The sequence below is a fragment of the Lichenostomus cassidix genome, chromosome 3 (genome assembly GCF_008360975.1).
Source record: "Lichenostomus cassidix isolate B80296 chromosome 3, HeHo_3.0, whole genome shotgun sequence".
Lineage (NCBI taxonomy): Eukaryota > Metazoa > Chordata > Aves > Passeriformes > Meliphagidae > Lichenostomus > Lichenostomus cassidix.
In genome coordinates, this window is record NC_139483.1 from 96,590,808 (window position 1) to 96,605,420 (window position 14,613).

Below are 14,613 nucleotides of genomic sequence, written 5' to 3' on the forward strand. Positions count from 1 at the left end.
ACAAATATAGAAGCATCATAAATATAGCAATAAATGAATGTCTAAATAGCATTCTATTTCACTTCTAAATGCATTATTTTTATAATATGCAGCTATATTTACTTCAGGGTCCTCACATGTAGAATATTGGATATGAGCTATTGGAAAGGATGAAATTTCATTTTTGCAGGATTAAGGAAAGAAGTAGATCCCAAATATCAAGCATCAAGATTAGAAGCAATTACACACAACCACATAAATCTTATATGGTACAAATCTTACTTCTGTTTTATTTTAACTTATGATTACTAATTGCATATGACTTTAAATGTGCTTAACTCTTCTGCCTCATATTTTTCACTGTTTCGCTTCCCTCTATTTATTTGAGTTTTAACCTGATCTTACCTCTCTCTGCAACTCACTTCATTTTTTTCATGGAGGGAAGTCCGCAATTATCCCATGAAATACCAAAATAAGCAGTGACTTGGAAAATGGTGAGCCATCAACTGCTGCCTTACTTCTCATTATTCGGGTCATGTTTCTATGAATTAAATAAAAATAACTTCTTCCTCAGCCACATTTAAATGCAATATTCAGTTTTCTCACCTAACCCTCCTTTCTTTGCAGGAGACTTTGTGGATGTGGTTTGGAGAATGCAGCAAGAACACAAATAATCCCCATCTTGAAAGAGCTGTAGAGTCACTCTCCGCCAGAACTGTCCATGCTCTTTTGTACTTCCCCATCTCTGTCAGTGAGAAAACAGTTTCAGACTGCTGACATCCAGCAAAACTGTTCTGTGCATGCATTATGAAATGATCCTGAAAAAGTAGAGCTGATGCTTGACATTGCACACACCTGCATATTAGGGGAACAGAAAGCCTTCCTGTTCCTGAGTGTGCCCACATCCTGTGCAGGTGCTTGGAGGGGGATGCATATAGAACTGATCTTCTCCAGGAAGACTGGAAAATTAGCTCTGACAGAGAAGTTTGCAGTTAATAATACCACTCATCTTCAGCTGATAGAGATGTCTCTTATGCACTGAGACTGATTTGGGGATCTAGTAAAAATACCATTGCTTTCTTTCACTCTTCAAATAACACAGAAATGGTTTATAGAACCACTCAGGTAAGCATCAGAATGCAAAGTAAAAAGGCCAAAAGTCAATTACTTGAAATATCTAAAAATAATGCTATTTCAGTCCTTGAGTTTGTGAAGGAAGTCTGACTTAGCTGTGGGGAAACTGCTGGACTTAGTCTGGTGAGAGCCTTCAGCCCCTGAAGCCTGACAAAACACCACCTTTGCCTGAAGAAGGGGACAACCCTGTGAAAGTTGCATCAAGAAGGCTTGGTGCAATCTTATTTCTTGAAGAAACATCACCCATAATGTTCACTAATATATAAAAACACACTGCAGGAATAACTCAGTTAAGCATTAATTGTATCACCCTGCTGTCATTAAACTGACTCATTATCTCCTGGGCAGGGCTGAGATTTTTAGGGGACATGATCTTCCTGTACCCAGCCCTTGTGTTCCAGTGTTCAAAAATGCAAGAAGGTCTTTTCATCTCACTGAGCAGGGTTTCTTTTAAACAAAGCAATGCCTTACTGTCTGTTTCCGAAGCTATGACCAAGGAGCTGCTCAGCTCCTTCCCAATTTACCTGTGTCCTTAAGGTAGAGCCACCAACTGGTTATCTTAATTCTGCTGTAGATGGTGACAGGCATATCAATAGCTCATCAAGTTCTGTTTCTTGCAAAAAGACTGGAGATATAACATCACAGAGAGGAGGAAGACCAAATAGGCTTTTTTTTCCCCAGAGCAGTGAGGGTGAATTTCTCACATACCCACTCCCTGACAAACACTGACTGCGGTCTGCTCATCAGAATACCTCTCCAAAATGTGCAGTAATGTCATCTGTTTGGGTAAAGGTTCCTGGATCATTACAGCCTCTAAGAAAGGTGAGGACAAAGTAATCTTTCACACTGTGAGATGTCATTGTCTCTGTATAGCCTTTGTGCAGACATGAAGCTCCATGCAAACCCCACAAAGGAGTCTGTTAAACTGGTAATTTTTGCTTCCAATTCCAGCAGGCCTTATATATTTTTACAAGTAAGCCACTAAAATAGTACATTTGCAGTATTTTTGTAAGTTCTTAGAGATAATCTCATTATGAAATGTACCTCATAAAAGCAAATATTCCTCTGCTTTACCCAGAACCCACCTATTTTTTGGCTTTTAACTACAGATTATATGACTTCTGCCTGACTCATTTTGAGGGTCATAACAAAAAGAAAACACTCTCTGACATATTTCTTAATATGCTTTTCACCTAATATAACGTTTATATCAGTACACCATGGCACAATACACACTGTATAATTTTTGTCTTTTTTTTTAGAAAGTGTTGAGAGGATGACATAGGGAATAGAGTGAAGCTTATCATTAACAGAGATAGAATATGTCCCATCTGAAACCCAGGTGGGTTTGGCAGATGGATAGAAAGTAGTAAACGGAATATATCAGTAGAGTGTGCAAGCTGGTGAGAGCTAACTGCCTGAGTTATTTCTGTTCAGTTGAGCCGATTGCTATTTTCTATAATGACAAATGAATTTCATCTTCCAGATTTTAAATTGGTATATTCTTCTGAATTTTTATAATTTAAAAAAAAATTAAAACCATTTAGAACTTAATGTAATCAGGTCAAGAAAAAAGTGGAAAATGAAAAATACTATTTTGATTGTATATACAAAAATATATATATTTATAGATATGTATATAAAGTTGCAACATGTTATATATTTCTTAATACACACTGAATAGAAGGTTTATTATGAGATTTACAGATCTGCTAAAAACTCTCAGAAGAGTGCAGAAGAATTCTATAAAAAGTACAGTTAGCCCATATCGCCATAAAATAAACAAACAATCTTTGAGGCAAACTCTCACTTTTTTGGTTTTGGGGCCTGTGGCTAGCACAGGTCTTTCTCGTGAGAACATTCCGTTGTGTTTTGTAAACAAAGATAAAGTTTGGATGTTTTTTAAACAGTGTCTCGAGATTTGGACAGTTCAGGCCTGGCCAATAAGGCCTAGGGGGAGGTTTCTGACTGACCAATCTGGGCGACCTCTGAAAAGTCTATTTATATTGAAATCAAAATAATAAATTTCCCCTTTCTTGCCACACTGAGAACTCGGGTCTTTTTCTCTGCTAGCGGCTCAACAGCGACAAGGGCCTTTTCTTTTTTTTGACTGGGGTAACAAGTAACTTTTAGATTAGCAATTTCCTTATATATTCATAGCAAGCAAACCTATTTAAAGTATCATATAAACAGGGTAAAAAATGTAAGGAAATTGTCATGCTCTATCTTTCTCTCCTGTCCCCAACTCTGACTTCTCCCTGTGCTCAGGTACCTGATATCTTCATTTGCAACAGTTTGGTTTTTCCATTTTCTTATGCAAAGAGTTATAGCTCCAAATAGTGAGCAACTGTTAGATGTTTTGTGAAAATGGGAGAGCCATTATGGCAGTTCAGAAGTAAAGATTTCACATATAAGATACATATACATATACCTGCATATTATTCTCAGGCTGGGGGTTGGAACAGCTCACAACCACATCCCAGTCTCAGCTGCATCCTAGAATAATTCAGTTTCTGCTTAAAGTTTGTTTTCTTTTCAGCTCATTCCTGCCTCTGCTGTGTTCTGCATTTTGGGGAAGAGCAACTCTGCCATTTCTTCAGGGTCAGCAGAATGCAGTGTGGGTTTTGAATTGAGCTGTCTGCTTATTTGTTTAATGAAATACTGCACCTCAAATCAGTTTTCTGAATGTTTCTTTAAGCATCAAATGCCTAGTATGAACTCTTCTTTGGTGACAAAACCCAAGGAAACAGTCTTGCCATGTTTCAAGGCAGCACACGGTGATTTGGCTGTTCATACTGATATCAATTTCATTGTTTCAGTGCTCTCCAGTCAGCCTAAAAGCATCCAGGGACTGCTGATCCTTCACCACCTGAGTTCTGCTCTTCTTCTTATACCCTGAGACAGTAGCTGGGTTTTAAAGCAGCTAACACAAATTCCAAGAGTTTCTTTTGAACAGTGGGAAGAGAACAATCCCCTATTAAATTCCAAAGTCTGCTTCTGCTGGCAAGTGCCTTTTTGTGGTCTCCTCCCCTCCCTTTTGCCTGCTTTGTGCTCCCCACTGAATTTGCACACAGCTTTTGTCTCTTCCAGGAGCCACTGAAGCAGAGACTTTGCAGAGTTCCAATCAGCACATATTGTGGCAAGTTATCTCCCACTGCAGCCTGAAACAGGAGATTTCTAGGCCTGCCTGAGTGGCTAAATTGGCTGTAGATTATTTTTTCCTCCATACCTAACTCCATTAAAAATCTCCGTTATAAAGAAAGCAATCACTGAGCAGGAAGTTTCACCAGTGAACACACCATGGCAACTACAATAATGCCTATAGTACCCTGGACTTTTTTAGCTAGCACGTTGTTCTGGGGTTTTTTCCATAGTGTCATAATCATTAAAAGGGAAGATAGTTGAATGATGAATTATGCATTGTCATAACATTTTCATTTGTCCTGCAACACAGTGTCTCTACTATGGTTTCTGTCATAATTTTCCTAACACTGAATTCTGCTCATTATTTGACATTGTATTTCACGGGTATACAGAGAACCTTCGATATGTGGACATGAGGCAGCAATAACCCCAGTGTTGTGGGAGGTGGGGATTTAGAGCAAATAATTGCTGTAGCAAAACAGACATGCATGCAGTGTTTTTACAATTGCTTCAGCACACAAAAGGCACAAGAGATTATTGAAAGTTCCTAGAGGTGGTGCTTCCAAAATTTGTGATGGGAAACAGTGGAGCCCCTGTTGATATTAAGGTATTCAGGGTGACTAAAATGACTTGCTTATTTGAAACTGAGCTGATAAATCTTACATTCTCCTCCCCTGCTAGGTTCTTTTTTACTTTGAAAACATGTGAAATGTTTAAAAAAAATCCAGGCCCAGAAACAGAAGTCATACCTCAATTATTTCTACATCTATGGATCCTATTTCCTCTGTTCATAGTGGGATATTATGGCTTCCTTCAGGATAGCAGGTTTTATGCTATCAGAAGGTTATACCTCCCATTCTCTGCTCAGCAATGTTTCTTTGCCAAAATTAAACATATTATTCTTTCTTATCAAATTTTCTGATCATGCAAAATAGTTCTACAAATCAGATGTATGTTCCCTGAGGATGTCTTTTTCCAGATGAAGCATTCCTCTTTCCTGGCATTGCTTGAACATGATTTGCCAACATTCAAGGTACAAATACACTTAGTAATACTTTCAAAGTTTGTGGTTTTCCCACAGTAATAAATAAAACATTGACTAGAAATATTACCCTGACTACTGGAATCTGCTACCCACGTGACTGGCAGCTATTACATTGAAAATCTGATGGTTTTAATTTGTGTCTGCATTCTACTAACACCCTCATTGCTATTGGGAGCAAACTAGCTCTATGCTGTAGACTTTAAATGTCAAACATGCATCCTCTCAGCACGGCAGTGGAGAATCCTCACTAGGGTGCAATCCGACCTCATGGTTCAGTACCTCTTCACTTGCATGTTCATCTTTTAAGACAGCTAAATCTGATGCAAATACATATTTTCTTTCTTTCAAGTTTCCCATTGCTTTGATTCAATAGAAGGAAATAAGAAGAAAAATGCTCTAGAATTTGAGAAGAACTTTGAGTACTGATTTCCTGTTCAGTATAATATGAGAGAATCAGTAATGTGTTAATCCTTTTTTCACCCAGCTAGCCAGACAGACATGCATCCAGACATCCTTTTCTTTTTCTGCAAAGACCAATGGTTTGATGATGTTTGTATCAAGAACTTGGGCTCACAGTACAAAGATTTGCCCTGTACAGACCACACCAGTCCATCACTTGTAGCCCATGACTCAAATAAGGAAAGATCTCTGCAGTAAAAAACACCCAAAAAACAAACAAAACAAACAAACAAAAAACAAAACCAAAACCAAACAAACCAACCATAACACAGATGCAGTTCAGAGCTATATCTTACTAATTATTATGTTAGAAGGGGGACAGCACAACTCACTGAAGGCAATACACTGGTGAAGCAGCACCCAGCATTGAAATTAAAATGCAAGTAATGACTTGAAACTGGATGTTCATTTCCACAAGCAGAACAATTCTTAAACTCATTCTTAAAAATAGGCACCATGTTATCTGTGCATAAGGAAATGCCTGCATTTCTTTTTTTTGCTCAGGGTGTCTAAGGATCAGTGCAAGGATGCTCAGACACTTTGACTCTGAGTGGAGCACAGATGTCTAAGACAGGCAATGTTTGTAGCACTTCCTTTCCATGCTGCAGTTAAGACAGAATATGCAAAAAACAATATATAACAACTTGGATACATATGAAGAACAGTTACCATCAGCATAGGTGCTTCTCCACTTAGACTCTGTTTCCCAGAGGAAGATATTCAATCTCAGGTATTTGACTTGCCTTTTGAACCAGTCTGATACATTACTGAAGCATCAGAGAGTCCAATTAATGCTTCAACTGACCTCATTTGAGTTAATGCAATTACTTTAGAGATTACTTTGGTCCATTGAAGTTGTAAGAGGGTCCGGCGGGGTCCGGCCGCCTGGCCCCAACGAGCTCCGGGGCTTCGGGAGACCTCGGGGGCCTCACCTGGCCCAAGCTCTCAGCCCTCCCGGCTGTTCGGCTCTGTCCAGAGGCGGCTGCGGTCAGCCTCGGTGTTCCCAGGGTCGCTCCTTTGGAGCGGCAGGGACCACGCGGCGGAGGCGGGAGCCTGCCGGGCAGGAACGCCGTGGAGTCGCTGGTCGCTTCCCGTGATAAAGAGAGTGCTACGAGTTGAGAGTCACCAGTGTGCAGTTTATTCAGGAGAAGCGGCGCGGGGGAGGCACACTGGGGGCTCTCGGGTGGGGCGGTCCACGCAGCTGCCGGGCGCAGAACCCGGCGGGGCTGGGGTCGCGGCCACACCACCCCGAGAGAACAAAGGGAAGGGGTTTTTAGGGGGAAATACGGGGTTTCCCGGGGAGGAACAGCAGGGGCGGAGCCAACGGGGCTCCGGGACAACATGAGGGACAAGCGGGGGAGCAAATGAAATATAAGTAGGGAGGGGATTACAAGCAACTCATGGGGAAAGCCCGGCAGCAGAACATTCTAGTGTGGGCAAGCAGCGGGGGCGGTGATAGGGGCGGGGAAGCAAACCTTAAACCAATAAACTTAGGAAAAACTTTCCAGGGGAGGGAGAGAGCGGTTTACGGCCCGGCCTCCTCCGAGTCCCAGGCGATGGCATCCTCGGCAGCGTCCCCGTGGATTACGCCGACCGCCGGCCTCGGGGACTCGGGATCCGCAGCATCGGGCCGCCGCACCCCCACAGTCCATGTACTATTTATAGCTTTCAGGTTTTTCTGTGGAAAACCTCTGCACTATAAGAAACAGGCCACCAACAAAGTAAATTTGCTAAGTATATTAAAAAGTTGGTTTCCCTTCCCAAGGGATAAACAGAGAATTGCAGCCAAGGATAAGTCATTGAATAACCAGTCACTTACCAGCTATCACACAATGATAATGAGTCTGTAATAAATCTCATTCAGAACACAGGGGAAAGGTACTTTATTTGCAGAAATATAAGAACTGCTGGCAAATGCTACATTTTTAAGTGATGTATGCACGTTTCTTATTGTAAATATTGCATCCAAATGTGGAAGAACATAGAGAGCTGTTTGAACACATGGATTATATTTTACCAGTTTCAGCCATTCAGAGATAGATGACTTACCAGGTACACCTTTTTCTCATGAAAAAAATAAAATAAAACAAACAGAACAGAAGAGATCTCTATAGCAGCAGTTACAGCATTGAATTGGTATGTGGAAGGGTTCAGGTGTCAACTTCAGTGTGTCCCATAATTTTAAAAAGCAAAGCAATTCCTGCAGGATACAGTGGTAGAGACCCACGAGAAGAGTAGGCCAGTCTGGTTCATAAACATGCAGCTCAGCTGCTGATGACAGACACTTGAATCTGTGTTTCAGATCATGGTCAGATGAAATGTGAAAAATATTCACTTTTATGTGAATTCTCTAACTTATTTGTGAAAGGGGGTGTATGAACACATCTTCCTTACACCTCTTTCTATCATACCAGCCAATAAAGATGCTGTGAGGAAATCTTAGTGCTCAGAGCACCTTGTTCTGGAGGATGTGACATCTGGCAAGTCTTTTTCCAGGGTTAAAATAACAATAACTTAATGTCATGAAGATTTTAATGATTGTATGTAGACACGTTTGCAGAAACTTAGCCAACCAAGTTGCATTATGCAGTGGAACCAATGTGCTCCATAGCATGGGCTTAAGTCTCATTCCATGACTATTCCAACTGGGAGATCTGCTGGAATATCTAAAGCTTCCCTCCTGGACTGAGAGACGTATTTTCTCTGCAAGGAGACAGATGTTGGAGAGACATATGCAAGAAGCAGACCCAGATGTCCTTCTGATGTTTCTGGGATGCCAAGTCAGACTTAGAAAGCATTCACAGATTTCACAGTTTAGATCTAGCCCATGCCCTCAGGGAGAAAAAAGGACTCAGGGACTTGCTCTTGAGGCTAAGTTCCTTTGCCATGTAGGGAGCCCTCAGCAGTGACCCAATATCAGTTTGTTCAGTCACATCAGAGAAGTCTCAGGAGCGAATGAAATAGGTGGCATGATTGAAATACCTTACTTGCACCAGAATTTCTGTGGGTGGTGACTTTCTGTTAGACCTTCCTAGTTCATTCCAGGTATTATAGCTCAGCTCAAATCTTTTTATCTAATAGATAGTTAAAAATCAACTCTAAATATAGTGTAGTGTAACTGTGTAATGATATGTTTATGTTCAGCTAGGGGAAAAAAAGTAAGTGAAAAGAGTAACAGTTAACAGTGTCACCTCCTGTTGTGCCCAAACTGTGAGATGCAGAAACTGGAGACAGCCTGCATAAAATTAACAAATAGCTGATCTGTGGAACCATATATTCAAACCTGTCTATAAAAGATTCTCCTCTCCTTCTTCATCAAGCTGTATTACAATTGAGTATGACAAAAATACTTTAACAATGAAAAGTAAATAGCTGAAGTTATTTAATACAGGTAAATTTAAAGAAATGTTTGCCATTAAAAACCCCTCCATTAAACTGCAATAAAGCTGTTAAATAATAGAAGAAAGAGGATGGATAAAGCTGATTTGCTGCAGCTGTGTTGGGAAAATTAGTGTTTCCCCAGGGTTTAACAATTGATTTTCTCCAATCAGACTGAAGGGTGGTGCAGTTCTAGTTTCTCCTTCTTTTTTAAAAAATCTTAATTAGTTTATCATTATGCAAGGTATCTCTGAGTTTATTTTCTCACAATGTCTCCTGGAAACTGAAGCAACAGAAAACCAGAAATAGGTACAAACCACAGACTTTGGATCTGGATTTCCAACACATGAAATCTCAATCTGGAGTTTTGATGTAGACTTTGATACAGATAAAAAGGCATTTCCAAAACTGATCTTCAGAGCAGTGAGTTTTGTAACACTGACAGCCCCATAACCCAGAAGCATCTCAATCCTGGGATTTTGTTTAGTGTCTGTTTCTGTCTGTCTTTGGCTTTTCTTTCAAAACACTTTGTAAAGACCAGAATCTAGTGGGTAGCAGCCCAGAATCTGCTGATACTTAATAGCAAGGAGTTACAGCTCACAGTCAAACGTTCTCTCCACAGAACGTATTGTGAAAAATTTCGGGGAAATATGCTTGAAATATTTTATATTTTTCTCCTTTATTTATGAGCATTTTAAATGCTACTCAGGCCTCGTTCAGGCATTCCTATGCATAGCACTATTGTCCTTTAAAAGTGTGCTTTCCCATGAAATGAGACAGTGGGGTCTTCTTAGAATATTTGAACAGTTGAATCTAAGTAAAGGATCCCTTTTTCTGGAACCATGTGCCTGAAAAAAATCAGCTGGGTGGGGGCAGAGTTGAACTGCACTGACATAAAGCCTCATGCACTCTTCATATCTCTGACCCTAATGTCAATGAAACTATTAAAGAAAATTTCCTCCCAAACTGAGCAGGAATCTGAGACCAAGACTTGCCATCTATCTCAGTGGCTAAATGATCTCTTTGTAAATCTGAAGGTCTTGAAGCTAGTCTGGGTCTAAACCTTTTGTTGAATAATAAAAAAATCATAAATTTATAGCTTCTAGATCAGGAATTCAGACATTTTTACCCATAATTCACTGCTTCTTACTTAGGAACAATCCATTCTCTGCCCTTCAGTCAGAAGACCTCCTTGTAGTTCTTTTTTCATGGCAATAGATCCTCTGAAATATTGGAGTAGATAGGTGATGCAAAATTCTTTTGACAATCACTGGATCTGACATACCATAAAAACTGATGGGGTTAGGCAAGGAGTGTTTGGCTTTCTCAACAAATAAAGTGCAAATGTGATTTCTAATATAGATGTTTCCAAATTTTTCCTCTTTTCAAAATGCAGGCAAGAAGTAACTACATGTACTTCATTTAGGCCTATTACAAGAATCCTAAAACTGTTTATCTGAGTTAGAGTTTTGCAGACAATTCTTTGACATGCTGTGATGTTACTGTAATCAACATATAAAAGTTCCTAACAAACCAAGAATTTTCACCACAGGTAATAAGTACAGCATTTTGTGAAGAAAACATCCTGATCATTCATTTCAAAGATCTGGTGACCCTGCTCTGAAGTTTTCATTTACACTCAGTAATTTAATTTTTCCTTCACATTCCTGCACATTGCTCTGACGATGCTTTACCTAAGAATGACAATGTAACCGAAAGACAAAGTCCTGTTCAGGAAAAGTCTCTTATCCATCTTGAAAATGCAGGAGCTTTGAGAATGGTGGATGAGCTTCTAATAGAGTCCAGCAATTAGATGTGTTTAATGTAAAACTGCATTTTTGGAAGGATTAATCTGCAACAAAAGCATCCCCATCCCTGGAAAACTTGGGATAAGGCTATTTTATTTTTTAATTCTTTGATTCTAAAACTGAGCAGAAGATGTCATGTCATTACAGAACAGAGAATGCAGCCTCTGAATGGTTTAATTTGTGCTGGAGTTGTACAGTTCAGAGGCTGAATTTGACACATCTCATGTATTATGGACAGGATCATTTTGGTGCATTGCCAGTGTGAATAAATCTTTGTGCTGGTTCAGAGGAGAAATTTGGCCAATGTACAAAAAGAAGGACAATGGGGGAAGCAGTTGGCAGTGTCTGCAAATACCCCAGAATCTGCAGTGGCTGCTGAAACACAGCAACATGCTAAATGAGGGTACCAGAGAGCAGGACTCTGGCTTTTGGTGCCCATGTTTTGTGTGCACTTTCCTGACAGAACAACCCTCTTGCTGGGGCTGATTTTCTAGGATTAAGCTATCCCTTCAATTAAGACAGTAATAATATTTCAACAGTGCATTTTAAAAACTTTCAACCAATCTTCTGGAACTATTGTAGAGTTAGATAAAAAGCCTGGAGTAGCTGCAACAGAAGCATTGTTTCCTACAGTGCCCCTCAATCACCTCCTAAGCCCATATTCTATAAAATAAAATTTAGCTAATAGAGTTCTTGACCTTGCAGATACAATTTCTAATTTCTAATTCAGTAAAGTTAGTCTGTGAACTCTTATTTTTCTCACATTGCATTCCCTGTGTGGTGGCTGCTCATCTCACCATCCAGACATGTTGGTTATTTTACTCAAAACTTGCTTTAATATACTCTGCAGCACCTAGAACAAGCAACACACACACTGTATATCCGTCATTTCCATCTCGATGAGGAGAAAACAAAGGGATAATTATAAACTGCATCTCATATTGTTACTCTTACACTCGACATGTGCATCTTTTTTTTTTTTCCACAATAAAGTGATTCTGCTGTGGAGATAGCACCAGGTGCATGGGGGTGACCTCACACACACACCAAATCGGGAGCTGACATCCATCACACTTTGAAATTTTGGATTTCATCATTTCCTGATCTTTCTAAAGGGATCACAGCACCTGGCCCTCACAGCTGTAGTTCATTTAGAAAGCAATTTAAAAACCGAGAAAAAAGCAAATGACATCTTGCTGCCTCAGCCTTGTCATTAAGTATAGCAGAATGGCCTTCATTTATGAGACACATGGCTAAGAATTAATATCTTTCAGTGCTTTCTCAAGTTGAGATTACAAAAGGTTTGAAAGACCACTAAATAATTAGTACTATGACTGAGGCAAGCAAAAAAAAAAAAAAAGAAAAAAAAAACAAACCCAGAAAAAGCCTCTCTTCTTCATTATGGATATTGAGAATCACACTGACTTCAACATGTTCCAAATGCAGTGGCCTTTGAGCATTTTGTCCTCACTATACAGTAAACCTTCAGCTTCTATTTCCTCCCCTTTTCATCCTCTTTAGCCCTGGAAGCTTCGTACATCTATGGATACCTTCTCTGTACAGTTAAATGCCTTTATGCACACAAACTGTTTCTCTGCATCTGCAGGGACTGGACTTCAGCACAGAAATCAAATTACTTTCAAGTTTTGCACAATACAATCCCTCTCCCTCCACTGTTCTGTTATGTTGTGGTTTGCTTCTTACATTTTTTCTTTTTTTTCTTTTTTTAATTTATCATTTCATGGCTGACTTTAATGCTTGTGGAATGAATGGCTGATGACACTGGCCAGAGCCAGCCAGCCTGTGGGCAGGTGCTGTGTGAGCTCTCCTCTCCTCTCCCCACACAGCTCTGCCAAGGCGCCGCAGCATCCTGCCATGCCTCCCTCCTCCCCGTGCCCCCCGGCTCTTCTCCGGCACAGCCCTGCCACACTGCACCGAGGCTTTTGCAACCACAGGTCAGAAGGGTTTATTCTTCTTAAAAAGAATCCAGACTTCGGAGTCTTAAGAAAAGCCCCTGGCCCTGGATGTGTGCCCATCCTGCCTGTGCAGCGTGAAGCAGGGAAATCATACCTGCCTGTCATTCTGCCAGTCTTCATGTTGAGCTCAAATCTCTCCTACCCAAAGTTTGCTCCCATCCCTTCCTTTGGGTTAAACTCATCATTTTCTGAAAGTGTTTAGAAAAACAGAGCTTGCATACTGGATAAGCAGAGGTGTTTAACCCTTTCAGGCAGTGCAGCTGGGGTTACAAGTGTCATCTGATAGCAGATCCAGTTCTTAATATTTATGTCATAGAATTAATGAGATTGTAACATTCTCATTTGTCCTATTGATTCAGCATTCTTGGATAAGTTTGAAAGGATTTCACATGCAAATGAAATTTAAATAATGAATAATAACATTTATTTTTCCTCTATTGTATTAACTCAGTGCACTAACAGCTGCTGTATTTAGACAGCTCCTATTTCAGTTCAGGGAAGTGCAAATTGGCATTTTGGCCTTCCAAAGTGACCTCTGAATCTTTCCCTCAAAGAATGCTTTCAAGCTTTGCATTAAAGAGGATTTCAGGACCCAAAGGTTTTGGGTCCATCTCACTGGACAGAGTGAGACACCATGTTTGTTGAGAGGAGCTGGGTGCTGGGACTCTGTGTGAACATGTGTGTGGTTTAATAGCTCAGTGCTAAATCTCAGCCTCCTAGCAATGATACCTAAATGAATTCTTAGTGCACTGCTAAAATCTTCTGGGATTGAATCCACTTACTCTCAATTAATATCAAACTAAACAATAATAGCTGCATGTTTAAAATAATTTTCATTGCAAGGTAAACATTTCATACCTAGGAGAAAACCCAATGAAATCAATTAACCCTTCTGTGGAATTTTAAAGGATTTGCAACATTCCCTTTCCACTACTACTGCTCTCTCTATTCCCCCATCTCCAAGAAAATCCTCTTCCTGAAAGTCTGTGCTGGGTTTTAGTTAAACTACTCATTGTTTTAGGATTCTGCTGATCAGAAGTTCATGTTCCTCTGGGCCTTCTTGGGCTACTCTGCCTTCACATGTAGCTTCAGACAACAGCAGGACACATCTTCTCACTTGCCAAACAAGTATTTCTGTCTCCTCTACTACCTCATTCCCCAAAATGCCACACCCAGCCCTTCTCTCTGAGAGTCATATCCAACTGATTCTGTGCATGCAGAGCATTCACTAGTAAATAATCTCAGGGAGCCAAATGATGTGTTCTGGAGGGGGTAGTGCTCTCAGAGGCTATTGGCAGTCATTCAGATGACAACCAGCTGCAAAGAGCTTTAAGAACAGTGTTATACACATACACACATACACACAAAGAAAAGGAAAAAAAAAGGGAAAATTGTTGACTGAAGACATATTGCCCTTGATTGAAGAGTGAGGAACTTGCTGTCAAGAAAATAGATATTTGGGAAACCAAAAAAAAAAGCTTAGTCCATTTTACTGGCTGTAGATCAGCCTTCAATTGTCAGCCTTCAATTGCTGAGGACAGACAATTGTGATTTCTGCTTGATTAGCCCCTGAGTTCACTTTTTTTTCTTGTTGCCTGTTGGTTTTACTACAAGGATATTGTTGCCTGTAGTTTTGTGAGTAGGAAGCTCTGTAGGAGCAGAGTAACTTGTGAGCACTCTAATTAGCATG